This window comes from Rhinoderma darwinii, chromosome 10, assembly GCF_050947455.1.
Source record: "Rhinoderma darwinii isolate aRhiDar2 chromosome 10, aRhiDar2.hap1, whole genome shotgun sequence".
Taxonomy (NCBI): Eukaryota; Metazoa; Chordata; class Amphibia; order Anura; family Rhinodermatidae; genus Rhinoderma; species Rhinoderma darwinii.
This window is the reverse complement of record NC_134696.1, coordinates 44681934-44693537: the sequence shown is the minus strand read 5'-3', so window position 1 is coordinate 44693537 and position 11604 is coordinate 44681934.

The window sequence follows — 11604 nt, the reverse complement described above, 5'->3', positions numbered from 1 at the left end:
TGCCTGCCCCTTCCCTCAGTCTTATATAGGGGTTAAGACCCCCATCAATTCCATTCTGGCATGTGCACGAAATAATCCGTTTTGCTGCCTCAGTAGCGTTGCTGGACCATTCAGTGCAAGATGGGATGGAGTGGTTGTAAGTGCAGTGTAGTGTAGCATTCAGGTGTAGTTGCCTTGAGGCCGCTGCAGCCCCGGTTACATATCCTGAGTGCCTTTACAGCCACATTCCCGCAGCCACAAAGTGATTCCGGGCGATCTTCATGGAGTAACGGTGGATGTTCTGTATCTTTGAGTTGCATGCTTTTTATATGCATCCTTTCTTTTCTCTCCTTGTTTTTCCAGCTGCTGTCAGATCTATTGCCTGCTATTTGCTTTAATTCAAAGATTACAAACTTTTTTGAGGTTTTACCGTTCTAAGATCAATCTATGGGAAAATAAAGATTTGCGTATTTAAACCGTTCCCTGACATACCTGCAAATATAAACGTCAACGTGCATGGAAAATATGTTCTTTGCCCTTGTGGGTTTATGTGGACACAGAACGTCATGTAAACACCAGCCGGAGTACTCTAGAAAATATTTGGCTGCTGTGTTATTTCTTAGAAAGAGGGGGTGTACCTTGATTGGAATGAAGGTTCTAGGAAGCAGCCGGTATCGACAAATCTGCATAGAGATTGGGTAATGCCATTGTCACCCAGGTAAATTGTACTTTGCTTAAAGGGGTATTGCCAACTCACACATTTATGGCATATCCACAGCATGTGCAACGTATGTGTGATAGCTCCGGGTCCCAACTTTGGGACCTACACCTTTGTGGAGAATGGGGGTTCCCCATCCCGCCTTACTGAATGGAGAGATGTCCGAGCTTGCTTGGCTGTTTCCATAACTTCGATAGAATTAAATGGAGAGAACCGCTCACATCCACGACCACCTCTCCATTTATTGTCTCTCCCGTTCTTCACATAGGTCCTCGACATAGTGAAGGATATAACATAAATGTCAGAGTTGGGAATGCCATAAATGTGCTGGGAATACCCCTTTAAAGTGAAGCTCTCGCTTTGAGCCTCTTTAGAAATAAAGAATTCTCCACTGTCTGGTTATCTTAATGACTCCCTTTACAAGCGGGAAGAGATTTAATATTACTGCAGAGTTGGAAGAATTTCCCGGCCGTCGCTTTGCATGAGCAATTAGTAGAATGGCGGCTCCGTGTATGGTGGGCTGCATTTTGTCAATGTAGTGCTGGCATAGGCGATCACCATGGCTCTTAAAGCCTATTTTTTGGACAGAATAGAGGTTAGATTCTATTGAAAGCTCCAGCAGGACAACCGCATGGAAGGATCATTTCCTCACAGCCCTTCAGGTTATCTGATCATTCCCACTTACGAATAGAACGATTCTGTTAATATTCTATGGTAACTGCGATCCGTAAAGGCAGAGCTCCTCTGTAAAGTCCCTAATTTTCCAGAATTGATACTAGTAAGATTGCACTTCTTTCTGAATCTGAATAAAGTGCCCAGTTGTGGAATGTTAAAGGAGTTAAAGACACGGTCCTGTCCGGATGATCCTAAATAACAAGAGAAAACGTATGTTCGTTTCTTGGAGCCGCCTAGGACCTTAGTTGGTAAATACTGATTTATTTTTACATGAAACATTCCGGTCTCCATATAGACGACTTGAACACAAAGCTATTTATATTTTCTCCTAGTTGTACCATTTCTTATCTGGACTGATCGTTATACCCTTGTATGAAAACGTAAAAGTGAAGCTTCATCTTTTATTATCGTGGCCTATGTAGCATATAGTGAATGTACAGTAGCACATCTTCATAATCTTTTCTGCTGTTTTTTTACTTATTTTTACGTTTATCGCAAGCAGTTCATGGAAAAACATTTTCTGATGCTTCCCTGGAAACTGTCAACAAGCAGGCTAGCTCTCACTGACAGAACTTTTTACTATTCTCTGTTGGGTATGTTCACAAGAGTTCACATCTCACTGCGTCTCATTTTCTCCCACACAGCAGAGAGTAAAAAGAAACTAAAAAACAATGTAATGAAGATGCCACAACAGGCGCTATATAACCGATGTTAATGAGAGGCTCACGCTTTCTGAATGCTCATCGGCTGAGGTTTGCCATTCTCCGGTACATTGTTTGGGTGTATTCATTTATTTAAGACTGTTCTGAAAAGTAGGTGGAAACTCAGGAGAAGATTGTACAATCAGGTGCTCTAGTCCATCTATGCTGGTTCTGTCCGTTACTTCACAAGGATCTCCAGATACGGTATGGTTGTGTGGATACCGAGTAATGATGTATGGCTGGGGAAAGAACCACCTATAGAGCCATGTACTGGCTGTCTCATCAGAGTTTCATTTCCTTTGTAATAGCAACCCCACACGGAGCGCTCACATTGCAACTGAAAACCGGTGCGGTTTTGCTGGTAAAACTGCAGTTTTTTCATGCGGCCATTAAAGGGTTTTTCCAGATGGTTCGGTTAGGCCATCAATATCTGATCGGTGGGGGTCAGACTCGGCTGCCGATTAGCTGTTTTGAAGGGGCCACGGCGCTTGTGCAAATTCTGCTTCCCTTTCATCACTCGCACTGCTCCCTACTATCAAACACCAACACTCTTGTAGCAGCAGTTCACAGTATTACAGCCTTATTCCGAATGTGATACTGTAAACCGCTGCTACAAGTGTGTCTGTGTTTGATCGTATAGAGCCGTGAAAGGACTGAAGAGCTCCTTCAAAACAGCTGATCGGCGTTGAGAGTTGGACCCTCACCGATCAGATCTTTAAAGCCTACCAATTATCTCCCTGGAAAACCCTTTTAATAAATTGACCCTTAATGGCCGCATGATTTCGACTAATCTTGAAAGCTGAAGAGTGAGAGCGTGTGCGCGTGCAAGCACACTCTCCTCGCTCTTGCTATGGCACTGTCCATATCTGATTGGACAGTGTCCCAGCCATAGTAACACGCCCCTTGCAGGTACACACCCTGTTGACTGTTTAGGGGGTTATTTAAATATGGATGGATGCACATTTTTCATTGATTGTTTTGCACATTTACATTTGATAAATTGGGAACTTCGGCTCGGGATTATTCAGATCTGATTTTCACCATGTGTACACAGACTACTAGGCTGACATTGGCGGTAGGTGATTCCAAGTCACAGCGAAATATGCTACTTTAATAAATGAACTGGCACCCACAGGACATACAACTTATGCTTTCAATGATAAAATTGTGTTATTTGTAGCCTGCAGGCTACTGAATGTTTCCATAGTGTTTTTGACCGTCATACCTTTTAATTTTCACCTTTAGTGTGTCCCTAACCTGTTGTTTAACTTCCAACCATCCACTTGAGTTCTGGGGGTGTCTACACAGATGGTAGAGTCTGGCAGCACTACACTTGCTGGCACTTCCTTTCTCTTACAGTACACTCCATCGGGAGTGCGCATCTATTGACCAATTGGATGCCTGTCCCGAACTCAGACCCCGCCTCTCTGTAATCAGTATCATAGAGGGGAGCACGCATAGGCAAGCAGAGACCACCCCAATTTCATCTTTGTTGCCGTAGTCTGATTTCTCGTGACAATGAGCAGTGGACGGCAAGTTGGCATGAAGGCAGGCATCTTATGGCCGGCACTTTTTATGGTGGAAAAACTAAAGTCAATTTTAATTTTGCCTTTACAACATTCTCCTTCAGATAAAGATAAGTTTATTGAAACTACGGTGCTAATTAAAGTCAGATCCCCAAACCAACAGAGCTTAGAGGGGGACCAAACCATTTTCCTAGTATACTTACCATTTAAATTTCCAGGGTCCATCTCCACATCTTGTCTTTGCAGTACAATGAGTTTTTGGCCATGGGGCTTGACTGTCGCAGCCCATTGATGTAGCAGTGACATCATTATTGATGATAAAACCCCAATATGGCCAGGGATTGGCTGCAGAGGTGTGTCCATGGCTGAAACGTAGTCTCACAGCAATGACGCCATGAACGTCGCAAGGACCCCAGTCTCAGCGGCATAGGGACACAAGTTTATAATATAACTGCTGTGGGAAATTAAAAGGTATGTGATTTTAATAACGAAATATTTAATATTATGCAAAGTAAGTTCAAATATCGAAGACGCACGGCAATCTAAAAAAAACATCTAGCATTACATCTAGGGCCATTTTCCTAGGAGGGACAACACACTAATATTGTTTTTTTCCTATAAATATATTTCACACATTTTATCACATCTCTTAGCCACTGCCCTTTTCTAAACTCTTAAAAACTGTTGAGGTAAGGGTAACACAATAGGCTTGGCATACGTGTGAACGCAATTTCTCTAAATCCCATTTTATACTACATAGACACAGTTCATGGACGAGAGTGGTGCTTTTTCTGGGGGGAAAAATAAAAATCCCCTTGTTCTTATCCCAGACACACACTTTAAAGGGGTTTCCAGTTTAGTTAACCCGTTTTCATATACTTTTATTTGGGAATTTTGAGTTAATAAAGGGGGGGGGGGGGTCCTCCGTTCCAGAACTTCATCTCTTGGCCAGAGTAGAGAGTGGTTACAAAGAGCGTCTCTCCCTTGGAGGACCTGTCCTGTCTGGCATTACACAGGCAACACATTGGTATCAATGAGCACCGTGTAATGGGGCTGCAGGGAAATTGAATACTAATGACCCTATTACACCGGCCGATATGGGACGTGAATGCAAGTGCCAGGCAGCTCCTTGATCCACGCTCGTTTGTTCCTTTCACAAGGAGCAACGATCAGTAACGAATGGGGGTGAACAATCGTTATTCCAATCGTCTCCATTCATTTCCATCATGTCGGAAACCATTACATATGAACGCTCGTTTGCCGGATTATTGCCCCGTGTAAAAGGGCCCTTACTGTCCGGTTTCACCGCAGATTACAGCTGATCAGTAGGGAGATAGTTTGTAATCCGCTTATTGTCAAGGGACTATTCTAACGTTTAGGGATTGTCCAAGCTGGAGAACTCCTTTAAGGACAATGATCATGAAGCTTGGACACGTTGTAGAGGATAAATTGAGGTTTGTAAATGTCAAAACAAATAACATTTCTGTCATTTTGAAACTCATTAAAACTGATGCAACAAAGTACTGGAGAATGTGCTACATAGCGTTGCCTTGTATCAAAGGCCAGAATTTTAAGGGTAATTCACATTTCTTTGACTGTATGACACATCTACTTGCTTGGAATGAATAACCCTACCGGACGGTCTTGAGCATTATGGGGCCACACATTATACTGACCTACTCAAGAAGCGGGTGACAAATGAGATTCTCCTGTATTTATTGTATTAACCTTTGCTGCAGGTGAATGAGCGGTCATCTTCTATCAGGAGAGCGCGTTACAGCTACTTGGTCCCTTATTTTGCTCTTTTATTTCTAATCCTACAAAGAACCTGTATAGTCTATTGGGAATTTCCGGTCAGTATTTTCTTTGCATCCAAAACACGCTGAATGTAACAAAACAGCTCTCTAAAGTATGTCCAAAGTACTCATTTTGTTTGTTTTTCCTGATTGATATTTTTAATTTTGTTATTTGTTGGCTAGATAAAAAAAAAAAATACAAAAGATGTATTAAAATGGCTGTTTCAGTGATATATATATATATATATATTTTTTTTTTCTTTTTGAGACGTCCGACAATGATTTTTGAAAGTGAATTCCTGGAAATAAACTTGTGATATGCAGATTAATCCCCATCTTGTTTCTTGTTGATTTAATCAGACCTTTCATGCTTATGTTTAAGTTTTCCAGGATTGGAAAAGATGGTCTGCTTATATTTTCCCAAAACAGCACCACTTTTCAGCTGAGTTTTGGTTTTGAAATTCAATTCTATTTGAGTGGGGACAGTCTGCAATACCAGACACCGGCCACGGACGAGAGTGCTCCCGTTTCTGAGAGAAAATAGGCCTTTTTTCTAATCCTGCGCAACCCTTGTAAAGCTTCGAATGTAAGTGATTTGAAAATATTGTGCAGAATAGGGGCCAAACTAATAAGTCATTTTTCACTTTATCCAATTTCTTTTTCCAATGAGGAATGATGACCTAACTGGACAGGATTTACCCAAATACTGTAGCGTCATAAAAGTACACACCTTAGAGACGGTGACTTTTTAGTTGCCAAAATATACTCCCTAGATTGTGTTCACATTTCACGGATTTGCCATAGACAAAACCAACGTGAATTTTTCGGAAAATCCGCAGCGGACACTCTGATTTCTGCCATGGATTGGCCAGCGGATCTGCATGTAATTTAATGGAGCTAATCCGTGACTTTTCAGTGAAGAATCCGCAGCAATAATAAACATGCTGCAGATTTTTTAAATCCGCAGCTCGTTCATCGTTCCGCAGAGATATTTTTCTCTAAGCATGTTAAAGCGTACCTTCACTTTCAGTGCAAAGCAGGAGTGTGCACTATCATAGTTTTCCTAAATCACTTGTACACTGTGCACAATTAGGCAAGTTGTATTTTTGAGGATTAATTTTGTTGTTGAACAACTACAGTGCTGTCTGTCTGTCAATCAAAAATGTTGTTAAACATCAAACCTGAATATTTATGAAAGTAAGGCCTTATTCACACGAACGCGTTAAACGTCTGTGTGACGGCCGTTGGAACAACAGCCGTGACAAGGACCTATATAATTCAATGTGGCTGTTCACACGGCCGTTGTTTCAACGGACCGTGTGAAGGGTCCGTGAGAAAATAGGACACGCCCTATTTTCTCACGCATCCCCCCCATAGACTAGTCTATGGGGATGCATGATATCGCGTCCCACAGCGCAGAGCACGGATGCACCGCAGACGTGAAAAACTTCCGTTTTTCACATCCGAGATGCGCAACGCCAGTGTGAATCTAGCCTATAAGTGAGGTTTTGGCTTTCTTAGGAGAATATCTGTGTGCATGATTATTAGGCAACATAGGCTACATTCACACCAGCGTATCAGATTCACGTGCGTGAAAAACGCACGTGAATCTGGTCCGTTATGCATCAGTGTGCTTTGCGAGGGGCATGCGTTATTCACGCACTCGCAGAGCGCATAATTTTTTTTATTTTTTGTTATTTTCAATTGAATTGATGCGCAAATCACACACAGCACATAGATGTGCATCTGTGTGCTGTGCGTGATTTTCACACACCCATTAAAATTCAATGGATGATAGGTGCGTGAAAAATGCACCATATAGGACATGCAGAGAGTTTTACGCAACTGACACGCTACGTGAAAACTCCTGCATGTGTGAATAGCCCCATTGAAATCAATGGGTCCGTGTGTTGTGATTTTCACGCACAGCACACGGACGAGTTTTACGCTCGTCTGAATGAGCCCTTAGTTACATAATTCTGCAGACTAAGGCCCCATGCACACGGCCGTACCTGTAATCACAGGCCGCAGTTGCGGCCGCGGACAGCCGCCCACATTTTCGTCCCATGTCCTATCTTTTGCTGTACACTTTTACGGCCCGGACACCTTCCTGTAAATAAACGAGAAGGTGTCCGTAACTGCGGTCCCCAATTACATACGATTTGTACTGTCTTGTGCATGGGGCCTTAACCCCTTAACGCACCAGTACGTCCTGTATTACAGCGCTTTAAGGCACCGAGAGGTACCAGTGCGTCCTGGCTAACAACTTCACCCTGTCAAATGACAAGGTGACAGAACTGTGTCATCAACTGTTTGACAGTTGATCGGCACAGTAAGATGGCAGGGTGCCAATCACAGCAGTCCCCTGCCGGCTATTGCTGTGATTGGTCAGTCACAGCAGACTGACCAATCACAGTTCCTTTAGAGAGTAACTGTATGTGATGGAGCTGGCTCAGAAACTATCATGCTATTTTACCCGCACTGTGAACACCGTAACAAAAAACAATTCCAGAATCACTGTTTTTTAGTCACTACCCCTCCCAAAACAGAATAAAAAAAGTGATCTAAAAGTTGCATTTACCCCAAAACTATACCATTAAAAACGACAGCCCGTCCCACAAAAAACAAGCCTTCCCACAGGTTTTTTGACGGAAAAATAAAAATTTGAATATCAGAATATGGCGACACAAAATATTTATTATTTGAAGCAAAAGTGATTTTATTGTTCAGACGCTGCAATACATAAAAAAAACTACAGATAGTATTCCCGTAATCATATCGACCCGCAGAATAAAGTAAAATTGGCATTTATAGGGCACGGTGAACGCTGTAAAAAAAAAAAAAGAATAAAAAACATCAGAATTGCTGGTTTTCGGTCACCTTGCTTGCCAAAAAATTTAATAAAGTGATCAAAAAATCGCATGTACCCCAAAATGGTACCAATGAAATCTACAGATTTGTCCCGCAACAAATAAGCCCTCAAATGGCTCCGGTGGTGAAACAATAAAAAAGTTCTGGCTCTCAGAATACGGCGACGCAAAATGTGCAGCGTGTCCCAAAAGCGCGACAGCGGCCACATATCTATGAATTATGATTTTTTTACCCCATTATTATGCCCCGATGTACTCTGCCCAGCTTACATATGCCCCCACATTATAAACTCAAATACCAGTAAAACCCCAAACAGAACAACTACCAAGCAAAATCTGCGCTCCAAATGCCGCTCCCTCCCTTCTGAGCCCTGCAGCATGCCCAAACAGCAGTTTATGTCCACATATAAGGCAGCGCCATACTCGGGAGAACCCGCTTAACAGTTTGAGGTATTTGTTTTCAGTGGCACGAACTGGGCGGCACAACATATTGTGCACTAAAATGGCATATCAGTGGAAAATTGCAATTTTCACTTTGCACCATCCACTGAGCGTTCAGTGCTAATAAAAAAAAAACAAAGCTGGGGGGTCAAAATGCTCACTACACCCCTTAAAAAAATGCCTTGAAGTGTGCAGTTTCCAAACTGTGGGTTACTACTTGGGGGTTTCTTTTACTATTTTACCCCGGAGACCTGCCATTGTGGGCCAATGCTGCGAAAATCACCAAAATAGGCCTCACATGCGCCTTTCACTCCTAAGCCCTGTCATATGTCCTGGCAAATGATAAATGCCTTGAGGGGTGTAGTTTACAAAATGGGGTCACTTCTCTGGGTTTTCCACTCTACTCTAATGGCACTGAAAACCAATCCAGCAAAATCTGCGCTCCAAAATCCAAATGGCGCTCCTTCCCTTCTGAGCCCTGCCGTGGGTCCATACAGCTGTTTATTACCACATATGGGATATTTCCGTAATCTGGAGAAATTGCTTTACAAATGTTGGGGTGCTTTTTCGCCTTTATTCCTTGTAAAAATTTATGTTTTTCAGAAAAAAAAAAAGATTTTCATTTTCACAGACTAATTCCAATAAGTTTAGCAAAAAACCTGTGTGGTCAAAATGCTAACTATACCCCTAGATAATTTTCTTAAGGGGTCTAGTTTCCAAAATGGGGTCACTTTTGGGGCATTGTCACTGTTTTGGCCCCACAAGACCTCTTCAAACCTGACCTGGTGCCTAAAATATATTCTAAAAAAATGGAGGCCCCAAAATCCACTAGGTGCTCCTTTGCTCCTGAGCCCTGTGCTTCAGTCGATTAGGACACTAGGGCTACATGCGGGATATTTCTAAGAACTGCAGAATCTGGGCGATAAATATTGAGTTGCGTTTCTCAGGTAAAACCTTCTGTGTTATAGAAAAAAAATGTATTTCAAATTAATTTTAGCAAAAAAAAAAATAATTACAATTTTGCATTTCACCTCTACTTTGCTTTAATTCCTGTGAAGCGCCTAAGGGGTTAAGAAGCTTTCTGAATGCTGTTTTGACTACTTTGAGGGGTGCAGTTTTCAAAATGGGGTGATTTATGGGGACTTTCTAATATATAAGGCCCTCAAAGCCACTTCAGAACTGAACTGGTCTCTGAAAAATTTGCCTTTTGAAATTTTCTTGAAAATGTGAGAAATTGCTGCTAAAGTGATAATATAGTTGTATCGTCCTACATGTGGGAAATGTTAACTAGTAACTATTTTGTGTGGTATTACTATCTGTCTTACAAGCAAATACATTGAAATTTAGAAAAATGATAATTTTGCACATTTTCTCTTAATTTTGGTATTTTTCACAACTAAACATTGACTATATCGACCAAATTTTACCACTAACATAAAGTACAAGGTGTCAACAATCTCAGATTCGCTTGGATACATAAAAGCATTCCGAAGTTATTACCACCTAAAGTGACACATGTCAGATTTGAAAAAATTGGCTGTGTCCTTAAGACCAAAACAGGCGCTGTCCTTAAGGGGTTAATGAAAAAGTTAAATTTTCTCCTCACTTTTTTTTTTCCATCTGTTAAAGTGAGAATAAACAACTTAAAATTTACAAATCAACATTTCTGACATTTAAAAAAATAAATAAAAACAATCTGTGTCCAATTTAGGCTGTTTACATCAGCGTCGCTTTCCGTTGAGTATTTCCGTCGGGGGAACCCCTCAATGGAAAGGTAAACGGAAACCTTAGCTTACGTTTGCATCACCATTGATCTCAATGGTGACGGAAAATCTGCTAATGGTTTCCGTTTGTCACCGTTGTGACAGGGTTCCGTTATTTTGACAATCAATGGCGCAGACGACTACGCTATTCCGTTAAAAATGTAACTTGTTAGCCATGTAACTTTGTATGACTGTATCATTTGTGCATCACTAACTCTGACTTGCACTGGTGATATGTTTGTCCCTGAATCCAAAGCAAAAAATTTTTTTCCTAGTAGGAAGCGATTGACACTAAAGTCTGCTCCAAATAGGATTGTCTTTTGCTGGACATTTGGCATCCTGTTTTATTAGGGGCCCGTTGTGTCCATGTCTGGGCCCACTGGAGAATCCTCGGGTGGGCCATTCCCATCTTGACGTTTCCTAAGGTTTATGGTCTCACTTTACAATAGTGGCTTGTAAAATGGGGGGGTCACTGTATATTATGTGACTCCGTATTTATCCCAGAAATGTCACTATCCGGACACCTGCCTCTAGCTGACGATCTGGATGTGTACTTTATATATTCTGAGTCAACCTGTGTGTGTAGTGATGGAATGAAACCGCATATCCTTGTTTTCCTAGCACATCATCTTGACCTTTACTCCCCAAGTTCCATATGTTAAACTGCAGATACAGCTTATCTCTGCTGATAAACTGCAAACTGTGCGTGTACGCGGGAGTATAAAACTCAAGCATTGCCCAGCATAGATCCCATGAGCAACTGACCAGCAAAGAGAAAGGTAAGCGCTCACACAACCCTACCTGGACATGACTCCAAATGAGAACAGTGCTCGTATACAGATAGCAGAGATGAGTTGCCATGTAACTCTTTATGGATGTATCATTTGAGCATCACTAACTCTTTGACTTAATAATGTATTATATTTATGTAAACCCAGCTCTGCTATATCTGTATGCTGTAGAATCGAATGTGCTTGATTATATGTGTTAGTTGGACCACTAAGTAATACTGGTGTAGATATGTGAACAATAATTGTACACACAGGGTTCACTTCATAACTCAAATGCAATATATTGAATGGGAGAATTATTAACACATTCAATAAATTCAAGTTCATGTGAAAAAATTTATATA